Here is a 15,183-nt window from a genome sequence, read left to right as displayed (position 1 = left end):
GATAAAACGAGTTTCAACTTTACAACTTCATTAGGTGAAATTTTGTGGAAATTTCAACTTTCAAAAATCTACTGGAAGCTCCAAAACTGCTCAAAACAGTTTGAAACCAATTCCAATCGATTTAGAATCACGAATCGTGTTTATAAGTACGTGCTAAAGTTGATTTGGGCAAATTTTGAGTTTTTTTTTTCTAAACTGGAATTTCCAAAAAAATTCTGGACGCCTCGAAACATCCTAAAACCGACTTCAGTGTGTTTGGAATGTCAGAAATTAGGCGTAAAACTGATTTTTAGATTTTTTCGTCAAATGGCGCGAGCACTCTGAATTTTTTTGAATTTTCAATCGTGAAATTGCTGGAGAAATTATATAGATTTCGAAAAGCAGGAACCGATTTTGGAAAAATGGTGTGTAATCGAGCAAGTGTGTCACTATTTGGAGGCATTTTATGGCACTTTTTAAAAATCTGGAATTACCAAATATGGCTGGAGACTCCAGAATTACTTGAAACCACCTCCCATCGACTTAGCATGTTGAAATATGTATTATCGTTCAATACTTACATATAAATTTTAGCTTTTCAACCTCCAGGCTTTTTTTGTACTCTCCCCACCCCAAATATCCTAAAAGAATTGATTTTCGCCCTGCTTGTTCGAAAAGTCCCTTCTTGTTCCAAAATTGCCAAACCAAAGTCCTGTTTTTTTTTTCAAACGTGCTTATAAGGTTGTATTTTTTCCCCCTTGCTCAAGTCAAAAAGTGTCCATTTTTGGCACATTTGTCAAAAATGGACAGTTCTTGCTAAAATTGTCAAAACGTGTCAAGTTTATCAAACGGGGCCAATTTTTGCTAAAATTGCCAAAAAGTGCCCATTTTATTGTGAAAATTGTCAAACATTCCTGTTCTTGTCAAAACTGTCCCAAAAAATCCTGTTTTTGCCAAAATTGCCAAAAAATGGGAATTTTTTGGCAAAATTGTAAATTTTTTGCGAGTTGATGGAAAGTTGTTTCAAGTAATGTTTTTTCGTCAAAATTCTCTGGAAGTAGTTCTTTAATAAAAAAAAGAAATGATCGTGATTCTTGCCAAAATTTGCAACAAAATTTGTGCTTTTTTTGCCAAAACGTCCAAAAATAATTAATGTTTGCTTTGTCAGCCTAAGAAGTCCAATTTTCGTTTCAAAGTTTGCTGAACAAAAGTCCTGTTTACAAAAATACTTAAAAGCTATTTTTTTTGGTGAAATTTCATTTTTTTCTTCCAAATTTTTTCATATAATATTCCAGTTTTTTTTTGGTAATTTTTCGGTATTTTTAAAATTTCTTAGGGGGGACACTAAACTTCACAAAAAAAAACCTACCAAACTCATCTGATAAAATTTTGTCCATGACAAATTTCAGCTTTCTGGGTCAAATTGATTAAATTTTTATTTCTTTCAATTTTTGACGAAAAGTTGATTTTGAATTGAAAAATGTTGGTTGGTGATGCATTTTTGCATGCTCTTTCAATGTAGCTCTGTCCGGTACAAAAAATTCTTTGCCAGTTGGCTTACTTTCTGCCAAAGTTGTGAGATGAAAGTTGAACTTTTTTTGATGAGTACAAAAATAGATAACTATTCATTTAAAAATCTGTAAAATTTACACTGCAGATCTTTTTTAAAACCTTTTACAAAATTATTTTCAAAACAAAATTCCAAAGTGTTCAACACTCCAGACGTAGCACGATGAGTTCTAATTTTGATCAAAATTCTAAACACTTTGAATTTATGTGGTGTCAAGCCAAACCTCATGACCTCCTCCTCCGTGGCCTTAAATTGTAGCGGTAGAAATGATCACTTTTTCCACTATAGGCGGTAGAAAATGAACGTTTCTATGTAATTCTACAAGGTATTCGTGACGTCAGTCGCTGGAAATATTCGCGACTTATCAACCCTTCCACAATACCACCACCAATTTGCTACCGCCAATGAGACCACTGCGACGCACACCATTATGTCCCTACTTTCACACGAAATATCCGTCATCCCTGCTACTTTTACGTTGAACTTTTGCCCTTATTTATAAGCTCCTGCACAAGTGTTTTTTCCTCAGTTGTTAGTTCCAACAACTCATCACGCTAGCTGTTCCAGTTGTTGTACGCATTCCTCCTCACGCTTTCGACTTCTTGCTGCCCAGTGGAATACCTTGGTGACCAAGACTTACGAATATCAATTTATGCTGCGGATACACTTTCTAAGGAGGCTTGGAACTTATCCCATTCATCATGGACCAACACATCGAGTCACACCTTACGCGTTCTTATATCTCCACTGTATCGTGGGATATAAGTCATGAAGGATCATAAATGAGGAACCGTGGAATGTAACTAGCACTCGGGCGTCGGGGTTAAAAGCTCGTCAGTAGACACAGCACTCCAGAGAACGCGATGTCCTTAACCAAGACCCCAACAGGGGGTTGTATATGAGGCCACTAGAATCAAAAGTGTACTTCTCCATTTTTGAACTTTTTGAGAAAAACACAAAAAACCTCCCTAGCATTCATCGTAACATAAAATACCGAGGTAATACGTCTAATATTTTCTTACCAACATGCCGATAGTGACCTGCATGTTTGTTTTACCCTACACGTTGCCATAAGAGTTCCATGAGCCGCTTCAAGTTTGGAGAAGTGCAGTTTTGTCTCCAACCTTACACTTAATATATCTTTGTAGCACATTTCATCAAATTTTTTTTAGCAATACAGTGCTAAACGTTCAGGAAATCTTGTAAAGTTTAAGAAATTGAAATAATACTGCATTTTTAGACCATTAATTTGGAAATAGAAATAATTTTCCTTTTTTTTCAAAGTAAAAAAAATTAATTTTTATTAATAAAAATGAAAGGTGTTTTTTGCAGGAAGGGTCCTCACTTGATGAATTTATTCAATTTCAAGCATAATTTCAAGGCATAACACTAGTGTTTCATTCGAAATCCGCCAGGTTCGTTTGAAAACTCGACTTCTCCATTAAAAAAGTAGAGTTTTGATTCTAACCCCTAACTTTACACGCTGTTTTACCATACTTCCTTGACCAAAATTCAAATTTTGACATTTTCATCAGATGCCGGACATGTTGTAGTATACCAAAGCATGCTTAACTCATTTTCGAAAAAAGTGGAGAAGTAGGCATTTGATTCTATAGGCCTCATATGAGCTTTTCGGTTTTGGGCTCAATATGCAACTAAAAACGTTGAAAGCCTGCCATCACATTATGCATTCAATCTATTACGTTTTCTACTAGAAGTTTATAATTATCATTTAATTATAGAAGTCTCATTCCTGTATATGATTTGAGCAACCTATGATATTATGTGTTTACAACATCAATACATGAATTTATTATTTGGCTAATTGAGATGTCATAATTTCCTTCATACGCTTTAACCCTGAGAAGATCTACCATCAGGGCTTCCTACCTGAACAACTTATGACGTTTTCTACTTATTTATGACTTTGCGCTTCACAATATCAAGTTCCTTGTTAAATTGTGTATCTGTTTCGGTTCACGAGGCTCCTTAGGAAAGAGTCAGAGGACATAATGTTGGTGGATAGTTGCATTTATGCGAAGAAATGCAATTATATTGAGAATCAACAAAAGTAATGCGTTTGAATGTGCAATCCACCCCCTACATTGCGGATGAGGACCAGATAATTACTTTCTCCTCCTACAAAATGTAATCAAAATGCAGTGTTGCCAGATGGGGTTTCGCAAAATTACCTAATTTTGAAAAATTCTCTCATTTTCCGCCCAAAAAATCCCCAAACAACAGAAATTCCTGGTCTGGAAGCTCAATAACCTGTTATACTTGATTTTCCACTTCATTTGAAAGCATCTAAAAATCCCTAAAAAATCCCTGCACATTTGAAAATTGGCTGAATACCACTAAAATTGTAAAAGCACTCAATTCCGAACTTTAATGTGTGATGATTTTATGAAAAAGAAGGCAACACTTTTTCAACAAAATGGGTCCAAAAAGACGTCCATTTTTGCATGTTTTACTATACAAATTTTTGCGCGTTTTACTATACAAATTTTTGCGCGCAAGAATCAAATTTTTTAGGGATTTTTCCCTGCAAAAATGCAAATTCCTGAAGAAATCCCTAGACTGTTTCAGCAAAGTGGAAAATCCCTGAATCTGGCAATACTGTCAAAATGGCAAAAAATTAAAATTGACTACTGTCGCATCATTGGTTAGGGGTTTTTTGAGCGGGGGGAGGGGGGAGGGCTGAGTCCGATCATCTATGTACTCTTTTGATACGCCTTTCAAGTGAGCTCCTTTAGCCAATTTCTGCAATTTTCATGATGTTTGAAAAGATATTCATGTTTTTTCTTTAATTTTGCAAGATTTTATTAATTTTTGTTGCATTTTATCATAGAATGGGTAAGTAGGTAATATCTTTTTTGGCAGAAATTCGAATAACTTTCACGTAGTATTTCAAATTGAAAATCATTCTAAGAATTAAAGTATAATTCTCGGAAACTCCACTTTTTTTTTAATGAACTCGAAATGATAAGAGAATATAAAAGTAATTAGAGAGCTTCATCGCTGATTTTATTACATTTGAAGAGTACAGAGCAAAACCTTCGACATTTCTTCAAACACTCCAATAATTACCAAAACCAATCATTTGTATTTCGACATGACAACGACGACGTCTCTTTTTCACATTATTTCGCCGGTATCAGAATAATTTTATTATTTGTTTTACAATATCTCGTATTATCCACTTACGTCACGACAATCCCATTGTTAATCCCGTTGATGATTTATTTTGCGATGATTGAAACGCCCAAGCCTACTTTAATAGAGTTTATTGGCTTCCGGGTTCGATGCTGATGCGTTAAGTATACTCAATACTCATAGCAGAGCCCATTAATGTGTGTCTGCGTCTCTGTGTACATTTTGTCACATCAAATATATGAAGTATACAGTTATACACGCCTTCCGAGTGCAATTATTGATAAACAATTCCCGCGAGAACAAAGAATTAAAACATCGTCCAAATCAAACAATAACCATACAAAATAATGCTTAAAATAACGACGAACGACGATACCAAGTTTCAAGCGAATATTTTTGAACAGCTGATTACTCACACACTTCAAAAACAAAAAAAAGGAAGACGCATGTTCGTATTGACAATGAAAAAATAATGGCAGAATTTGGAAATATGTACGTACATAAAAATAAAGTGTCGAAGATACCAAAGTACCTAATCGGTTACTTACCTACAGCAAAGTAGAAGACCGTAGGAATAGCTACATAAAAATATGACCGGGAAAACAAACTAGTTTTTATCACGTCTTACCAAGTTTAACAACTGCGTACTTAATATTTTACATTCGGTTTATTTCAACGTGTTCGACCACATGTACTTGACTTGTACACTACAGAACGCGAAGCACACTCGTACTACCATTTCACGAGCACAACAGAAAATGTACTGTAGCTACTCTACATAATATGTAAATATGAAAGACAAAGCTCATAGTCATAATGAAGGAAAGCAAAAAATGTGTTTACCTATTAATGGGAAACAAATGCTACAAGTAGTGATAACACCGCTTCCCCTCATGTCGCGTCGACCACGCGACTCGTGGTCTTATCAGTGTTGATATTGGAATTTATGAAATGAAATTCTCTTTTTTTTAAGATGCCCCCACCGTACTATTCGTATTCTGCTGCACCGAGCATCTTTATGTACGATGGCAGGAGAGCATGGGGGGATCCCTAGCGAGGTATGTAGAATATGCTGGAACAGCTGGAAGAATCTGGAACTGGAGGTGGGGATTGATATGATGTTATAGCGTAGAGCGTAGTACTATCGTGTTTGATGATGTTTTGAATGAATGATTCATCGAGGAAAAGAATACGCGACCCTTCGTGGCCTTCACCTCGTAGTTTCATTATCATTTACTCGTAGCTTTCTTACATTTCTATTGTTGAAATTTCGAAGGCGTATCACTGATATCTACCAATAACCATAAGACCAACGTCCACGTACGTGACAATTTGTAAAAAAAAAAAAACGATTATGCAAATCGATAAGTTTTTGGAATAATGATTTCCATTTATAGCTTTTTTTTCGGAGATCTTTCTTCTCATTTTCTTCAGAGAAACGCACTCTCCGTCTCCTGATAAGATATTTTCAGCTCTCGAATTTTATTTCCCTTCATTTTGTTTCTGAGATGAGGAGTATCCTCAAAAATTCACAAAGTATCGACGAGTGAACGATTTGAACTCACACTCTCTGATTTGAACGAAAATCATGCTAGATCGAAAGAACGTGTTCTAAAATTCCTGAACCCAAAATTTCATGTGCTTAAGTTCGTTTTTGGATTTTTGGTGAATTTTTGAAAATTTTAAAAATTCCATAAAGTTGTTTTGAGGGAGATTTTTAAACTTTTTCATGTAATATGTAAGTATTTTTGAGCAAAATTGTCTAGAGAAATTTTAAATAATTGCTGTAAGTGACAGAATGGTACAAAACTACATAAATTTGTTGATGTATGGTAGTTGAAGAAATTATTCATATTGTTTCACTTTGATCAACTAATTTTATATTTCTTGAAAAAGTTCAAAAATCGTTCTTGAAACAGTTAGTATTCTAGAATTTTTTTAATTTTCATCAAATCGCCCAAAATGAAGTTTAGCTTCTGAAATTTTGATTCTCTTAGATTTGAATAAAACCAAGCTAGATTAGAAGGATCTTGCTCTAAAACTCCCGGTAACCCTAATATCAAGTTGTGAAGTTACTGAAGTTCATTTTTGGATTTTTGGCGAATTTTTGAAATTTTGAGAAGTTTAAAAAAGCTGTGCTGAGGGGTAAGTATTTTTGGATTATTTCAAGAAATACGAATTTTTTGAGCAAAGTGAACCAGCGTGAATAATTCCTTCATCAACAACTACTAGTTTTGATCCATTCTTGTGGAGCCTCCAGCAATTTTTTAATTTCCTCTTGGATTTTTAAATCACTCTGGAAGGGCTGAAAATGAACTTTGGCTCTGATAACTCTACTCGGTGATTTTTTGGCACCCTCTCCATCGTGTTAGGTAATAATCGCAAGCTTTCAGGAGGGATTAGTTGAAAATTGAATTTTTGACTAATTTTTTTGTAAATTCCAGGAAAAGTGAGAAAAATTAAATTTTTAAAGAGCAAGATATGGTGTGCTGTGTCTACACGATCACACCCGACTCGAAAATAATCTCGATTTGACCTTTTTGAAGGCTTCAGCGAATTTTCATATTTCTCCAGAAATCTCAAATTGCTCATAAAAAGGTCAAAAATGAACTTTAGGTGGATGCTTATAATGGACAGCCTCGTCTAGGTTAGGTTTTTTCTTCACTTATTCTGAAATTCATCAATTGGTCAAAAAATTACTTTGTAGGTACTGGCGCTCCTGGAATTTCGCGGTAACCACCATGCCCAATAAGCACCGACCAAAATTACAGGTCCTAAAGCTCATTTTTAGTCTTTTCAGAGTAGCATGAAATTTCAAGAGAAAATTAAAAAATCGCTGAAGGCTCCAGAATGAACAAAAAACTGTATACCTAGTTGTTTAATATGTATTTGGAAAGAAAAATTCTGACCAAGATCACAAGATCACTAAAAAATCGAAAAATTGAATTTCGCCAAAAATTTTCCTTTTTTTGCCAAAAGAAACCCTGATTTTTGATGAAATCATCAACGTATTGATTTCAAACAAAATAAATATTTTATTATTGATAGTAATCTTTCAGTAAAAAACACTAAGAATTCAACCAGATGCTAATTGGTTTGTATATCTAAAATGAAACAATGTTGAATGATTATGAAAATTCAGCATGTCAAACAAAAATGTAGCAAAAAGTATTGCTTTTTGTCAAAAATGCGAAAAAAGCCTCATTTCAACCCAAAAATTTCTTAAAATTTCGCGTTTTGGTAAATTAGTTTACATTTGTTTTTTTGACAAAATTCCAAAATGTTCTGTCTTTCGGTGAAATTGCCATGGTTTTGTTTTTTTAAACAAAAAGTTTCGCTTTTTTTTTTTACTTTGTTGACAAAACTTGATAGAGTTTTTTTTTACTTAATCGAAAAATTGCAAAAACATCTCGCTTCTTTGACAAAAAGTATTAAAAAGTCTCATTTTTTGCTAAAATGGGCTGAAATTTACACCTTTTTTTTTACCAAAAATTTTCAAAAAGCCCCACTTTTTGATGAAAATTGTCTAAAATTTCTCCTTTTTTGCTAAAAATTACTGAAAAACACAGCAGTTTGCTGAAATTATCAAAGCATTGATTTCAAATAAAAACAGCAAAAAAATTTGGCTTTCTGTCAAAGTTGCCAAAATAACTCTCTCTTACTCGAAAAATGCTTGAAATTTTCGATTTTTTCGACGCAAAATTCCAAAATGAAATTTTACCCCAGTGAGTTGAGCTTTTACATTACAGATTCTTAGACATTTTGATTATTAGCTCTCTGTGAGAACTTTTGAAAATTTATAAAATGTCATTTTTACAAAACATTATACATATATTTTTCATGGGACAACCTCGAGAATCAATTTTCAAAATAATTTGTTCAAAAATTTAAATCCCCAAATTATGTCACTCATACATTTGTGATCGTCACAACCGGGACACCTTTTTTCTTAAAGGGGACACCCTAAGGAACATTTTAAAGCAAACTTGCCCAAAAAAAAAGTTGGCCTTACTTACAAAATGGCGGCCATTTTGATTGACAGGTCAGCCAAAATCGCAGATTTCGCCTTTCAACATAGGACTTGCACGAAATTTTTCAAACTTTACAAAGATAGATCGAAAGATCATGCAAAAATTTATCACCTGTCAAAATTTGAATTGCTAAAGTGCGTTTTTAGATTTTTGGTGAATTTTTGAAAATCGAATTTAGGCCAAAAATGAGGGAAAAATCAAAATTTTACCAAGTTGCCCAAGAAAGCTGAAATTTGGGATATACCGTATTATCGACATGCCAAATCGATTGGAAACTGTTTCAACCCGTATTGAGCAGTTCTGGAGCCTCCAGCAGATTTTTGAAACTCGAAATTCCCACAAAATTCCATCAAATTGGAGTTGTAAAGCTGAAATTTATTCTAAATACTAATTTCAGTACGCTTCGAAGTACTGCTGATGAATTTCAAGTCGTTTTGGAGTCTCCAGCGACTTTTTGAAAATTCCTGAAGCCTTCAGCAGATGTTTGAAACTTTTCATCAATAATGGAGATGGAAAGCTGAAATTTACTCTACACTCCAATTTTAACACACTCTGAAGACGACTTCAGGTGGGTTCAAGTCATTTTAGATCCTCCAGCGACTTTTTTGAAAATTACTGGAGCCTCCAGTAGATTTTTTAAACTTGAAATTTCCCCAAAATTTCATCAAACCGAGATGGAGAGTGAAAATTCATTCTGCAAACTAATATCAATAAGCTACGAAGTTGACTGCTGGTGGATTTCAAGTTGTTTTGGAGCCTCCAGCGACTTTTTGAAAGGTTATATGGCATTTTTTTGGAAAATTGAAATTTCCTAAAAGTAGCTGGAAGCTTCAAAACCATTTGAAACCATCATGTAGTCTGCGAACTAAATTTCAGCTTGTCAACTCCATTTGATAAATTAATGTTGGGGAAATTTCAAGTTTCAAAAATCTACTGGAGGCTCCAGTAATTTTCAAAAAAGTCGCTGGAGGCTCTAAAATGACTTGAACCCACCTGAAGTCGTCTTCAGAGTGTGTTAAAATTGGAATGTAAAGTAAATTTCAGCTTTCCATCTCCATTTGACGAAATTTTGTGAAAATTTAAAGTTTCAAACATCTGCTGGAGGGTTCAGGAATTTTCAAAAAATCGCTGGAGGCTCCAAAACGACTTGAAATTCACCTGCAGTACTTCGTGGCGTATTGAAATTAGTTTATAGAATCGAAAGTAGGGTATATCCCAAATTTTAGCTTTCTTGGTCAACTTGGTAAAATTTTGATTTTTTCCCTCATTTTTGGCCTAAAATGTCTGGAAATGGGGCAATTCGGTTCCGAACAGTTGATATCAATTTTGTGGATACATTTTCCCATTTTTAAAGAATGAATACCTTGAAAAAAAAACATAAATAATTGAGAATAGGTAGTCATTTTTAAATTTTCGTCAATTTGCCAAAAATCGAAACAACTAATTTGAGCATCTAAAATTGTGGTTATAGTCCGGCATATGACAATAGGAGTACTTGCAACCACCCCCCTCCCCCCGCCGATCCTCCGGGACGACTTTTTTCTTGAAGGGGACATCCTAAGGAACATTTTAAAGCAAACTAGCCCAAAAAAAAGTTGGCCTACTTACAAAATGGCGGCCATTTTGATGACAGGTTGGCTGAAATCGCACATTTCGCGTTTCAACATAGGACTTGCACGAAATTTTTCAAACTTTACAAAGGTAGATCGAAAGATCATGCAAAAACTTATCACCTGTCAAAATTTCAAGTGCTAAAGTGCGTTTTTCGATTTTTGGTGAATTTTTGAAAATCCAATTTAGACCAAAAATGAGGGGAAAAATCAAAATTTTACCAAATTGACCAACAAAGCTGAAATTTGAGATTTACCCTATTTTCGACATGCCAAATTGATTGCAAACGGTTTCAATCCGTTTTGAGCAGTTCTGGAGCCTCCAGCAGATTTTTGAAACTCGAAATTCCCACAAAATTCCATCAAATTGGAGTTGTAAAGCTGAAATTTATTCTAAAAACCAATTTCAATACGCTACGAAGTACTGCAGGTGAATTTCAAGTCGTTTTGGAGCCTCCAGCGACTTTTTAAAAACCTCCAGCAGATTTTTGAAACTTTAAATTTTCACAAAATTTCATCAAATGGAGATGGAAAGCTGAAATTTACTCTACACTCCAATTTTAACACCCTCTGAAAACGACTTCTGGTGGATTTCAAGTCATTTTAGAGCCTCCAACGACTTTTTTGAAAATTACTGGAGCCTCCAGTAGATTTTTGAAACTTGAAATTTCCCCAAAATTTCATCAAACTGAGATGGGGAGTCGAAATTCATTCTGTAAACTAATTTCAATACACTACGAAGTTGACTGCTGGTGAATTTCAAGTCGTTTTGGAGCCTCCAGCAACTTTTTGAAATGTTGTATAACGTTTTTTTTGGAAAATTGAAATTTCCTAAAAGTAGCTGGAATCTTCAAAACTATTTGAAACCACCATGTAGTCTGTGAAGTAAATTTCAGCTTCCCAATTCCATTTGATAAATTAATGTTGGGGAAATTTCAAGTTTCAAAAATCTGCTGGAGGCTCCAGTAATTTTCAAAAAAGTCGCTGGAGGCTCTAAAATGACTTGAAATCCACCAGAAGTCGTTTTCAGAGGGTGTTAAAATTGGAGTGTAGAGTAAATTTCAGCTTTCCATCTCCATTTGATGAAATTTTGTGAAAATTCAAAGTTTCAAAAATCTGCTGGAGGTTTTGAAAAAGTCGCTGGAGGCTCCAAAACGACTTGAAATTCACCTGCAGTACTTCGTAGCGTATTGAAATTAGTTTTTAGAATAAATTTCAGCTTTACAACTCCAATTTGATGGAATTTTGTGGGAATTTCGAGTTTCAAAAATCTGCTGGAGGCTCCAGAACTGCTCAAAACGGATTGAAACCGTTTGCAATCGATTTGGCATGTCGAAAATAGGGTAAATCTCAAATTTCAGCTTTGTTGGTCAATTTGGTAAAATTTTGATTTTTTCCCTCATTTTTGGCCTAAATTCGATTTTCAAAAATTCACCAAAAATCGAAAAACGCACTTTAGCACTTGAAATTTTGACAGGTGATGAATTTTTGCATAATCTTTCGATCTACCATTGTAAAGTTTGAAAAATTTCGTGCAATTCCTATGTTGAAAGGCGAAATCTGCGATTTTTGCTGACCTGTCAATCAGAATGGCCGCCCGCGCCATTTTGTAAGTAAGGCCAAACTTTTTTGGGCAAGTTTGCTTTAAAATGTTCCTTAGGATGTCCCCTTTAAGAAAAAAGGTGTCCCGGTGGATCGGGGGGGGGGCGGTGCATTTACTCCTATTGTCATATGCCGGACTAACATAATGAAGTTTTTCAATTTTCATCCGTCAGATTCTACTCGAATCTCAAAGGGTTGAAGTTACTTTTTTTTGAAAAAAATTGCATCGAGTCCTGTTTTTAAAATCATTCCAGTTTTGAAACTGCTGTATTGGAAAATTCAATGAAACCTTTCAAATAACATGAAGACTAAATCATTTTTTTTTATGAATAACTATTTGGCATCTACACTGAAAATATTTTGAAGCGTACTGAATCTGAATCATGAATACTCTGAAACTAATTCGTATAGCTTTATTTTTAAAAATACACAATATAATGTCTGCAGTTTGAAAAATTACAGACAAAATAAATACGATATATATACTTCTACATTATTAATTTGTTGTTTTCAGTTCAACTTTTTTATAAATCTAACAATGGGATTCGTTAATTCGGAGGATTTTCAGCCCGAATTATGTACCTATTTCGTGTGAAAATTTTATATTTTTACAAATTACCCGCGTTAGATGCGCTTGCAGAACTCGTTACTCGTTAGTCGTAATCATAATGTAACAGACGTGAACGGACGGTTAAATTTTCGCACAAAGGAAGGGCTCAATTAGCGTAAAAAATTTCGGGTATTTTTCTAAAAAAAAAAAAAAAAATCACGTAGTACAGTAGTTAAACCGAGTAGTGAGTATTAGTACAATATGACAGCGGAAGCTTTGAAACAAAATATAATTTGTAGGAATAATTTAAAAAAGTAACGAAATTACGTAAACGTACACCATAGTCGTAGTATTGTATATTGCGGTGGAAAATAAGTCGAGTGTGAAGATCACGGTAGCGTCGGCATCGGCTCGACAATGACATTGAAATTCGGCGGTTTTAAATGCATGCTTCGTGATGTTAAATATTGTTAAGTTATACCAGTTGCTCGATTAATTGAACCGACAGCGTATACATTGATAAAGTAGCGAAAATTTTCTACCGAAGGGAAATTTCTTAGTGCGAATCAGAATCACACTCGAGATTGATGATTTGACTTTAGCACCATAATCTATCATCTTCTATCGAAATAGCCGAGCTGGGCGATTAAAACACGCATTTGGTAAATTGGAGAAATTATTTTATTCGCGATGATGAACTCTTGTTTTAGCAAAGTTCTTTTCTACGAGTATAAGTAAACGAGTATAGAGAATTTTCTATGGGGAAATTTGTTGTCTATGTAGAACGAATACGAATTGAATTTCGCATATCAGATCACGAGTATTAACCTTGGGCCTTGGTAATCGCATTTATATAGAGATGAGAAAGAGAGAGAGAAAAAAAAAGAACTGAACTTACCAGAGTTTAGGAAATTGCAACCTTCAACTTGGAGTCTAAAACAGCGAATTCGTTCTATATTCGTTGTATTTATCAAATTTGCCGCGAAGAAAAATGTTCCATTATCGATTTTATTGCCTTGATTGAAAATGTGTAATTTATCGATTGTTATCGCAGGACATTGAAAATTTTCGATAGCGTTTTATCGATGTCTGGTGTTCTCAATGTTTTATGTATTCATAAGTACACGTACCTACTCTGTGTATCTGAGATTGATCTTTAATATTCATAAATATTATATAGGTGTAGTTTTGGTTTGTTTTTTTAATGGTTAGAGGAAGAATGACATTGCAGTATCAGCGTGAAATTTACCGATTGAAAATTTTATCGTTGGCTAAGCTATACGGTTGCTAATTTTTAGGTATTTGTGGTCATGCGAGCGAAGTTGTGTTTCACAAGATGGATTCCTTCGGGAAAAAAATACAATTTTTCATTCGATTTTGAAGTGCAAAAATTTGCTCGAGATTCTCAAAATTGATCGCTAAAGCTCATTTGTTTCACCAACTTTTGAGATGCTGCATACATCCAGGAGGTCAATATTATTTGATGGGGGAAAGGGAAGGAAGGTGGAGGGAGAGTTTTCTCTGAAATGAGCGCTCTTTGGAACAAATTTAATTAGAATATGACAAGTTTTCAAAAAAATCTCACAGATGTCAATTTTTTATTCATTATGTTTTTGATTTGTCCCATTTTGGGCGACTCGAAATTAAGAAAATCAGTTTTTTCTTGAAAAAGGGGCTATTGGTTATTTTTAAAAGCCTTCGGACACAAAAATGAAAAATTTCCAAAAATTTTCAACCCACTTCGGTGTGTTTTTGATTTTAAAAATTTTGTCCAACTTTGGGGGCACCATACAGGGGCGAGCATGATACTAAAATAGCTTGTGGTACTAGGGGAAGTTTTTTTTCTTGAAAATAGGATCATTTAGTAAGTAGAATTCTGACGCAGAAATGACATTTTTTGGATGAATTGGATCTTTTTTCGATTTAAAAAAAATTTTTAAATAGAGAGGAGGATTCCTGGCATTCATTTTTTTGAATTTTGAGCACAATCGAAACAAAATACGAAATTTCAGAGGCCACAGGGTTTCCATTCTTTGGAAAATCTGGAAAACCGGGATAAGTCTGGGAATTTTGTAAATTTGGAAAAGTCAGGGAATTTTGTGATTTTTACGCCAAATCTCTGGAATTTTGAAAAAACAATCTATCGAAAATTTCGGATAAGGACTTGTGATGAAATAAAAACTTCTCGAAACACAAATTTTCAAAATCTTTGTTCTCTTTTCTTTTTCAAAATTAACTTCCTGAAAAAAAAAAACATCATTCCAAATTCTAAAATTTGAAAAACCAAAAAATAAACTCCTTGCATTAAAAATACTCTCGTTTCACATGGGTCAATTCGTTTCCAATTTTGGAGGAGGAGGGGGAGGGTCGAGTGAAGAATTTTCCGAAAATTTCGTTTGAAAAAAGCAGCGATTTTTTTCAAAAAAAAACCTTTAGATACCATGAATTCAACTTCTGGTAATTTTCAATTAGTGAGAGAGAGAGAGAGCGAGAGGGATGGAGGGGGAGGGGGTCAATTTGGCAAATTTTATGACATTTTTCTGCAGTTTTGACAAATAATCATTCAATTTTGAGAATTTTCGATTAATTCTCGGTATTTTTCAACAATCTAAGCAGTCTTTGCAAAATTCTACCCTAAAGAGACATTTTCTCAAATTTTGGTCGTTTTCTGATGGTCCATCAATT

The 15,183-nt window shown here is 34.2% G+C and overlaps 1 protein-coding gene across 4 annotated transcripts in view; it reads right to left on the bottom strand.

Annotated features, from left to right (window-relative positions):
- The window catches only part of LOC135845586 (sodium-independent sulfate anion transporter-like), a 55,117-nt gene that overhangs the window by 28,633 nt on the left and 11,301 nt on the right, over window positions 1–15,183 (bottom strand). The window contains exon 1 of one of the 4 annotated variants that reach the window (XM_065364269.1): window positions 5,334–5,493. The exons of 2 other annotated variants lie outside the window; for them this stretch is intronic. The gene's annotated coding sequence lies outside the window, so the exon portion shown is untranslated. Of the gene's footprint in view, window positions 1–5,253; window positions 5,494–15,183 lie in introns of those variants that run through there. One more of the 4 variants, XM_065364259.1, reaches the window with a different exon arrangement.

Source organism: Planococcus citri, chromosome 1, assembly GCF_950023065.1.
Source record: "Planococcus citri chromosome 1, ihPlaCitr1.1, whole genome shotgun sequence".
Lineage (NCBI taxonomy): Eukaryota > Metazoa > Arthropoda > Insecta > Hemiptera > Pseudococcidae > Planococcus > Planococcus citri.
Note: the sequence above shows the minus strand (reverse complement) of the source record. Positions and strands in the feature narration are given on the sequence as shown.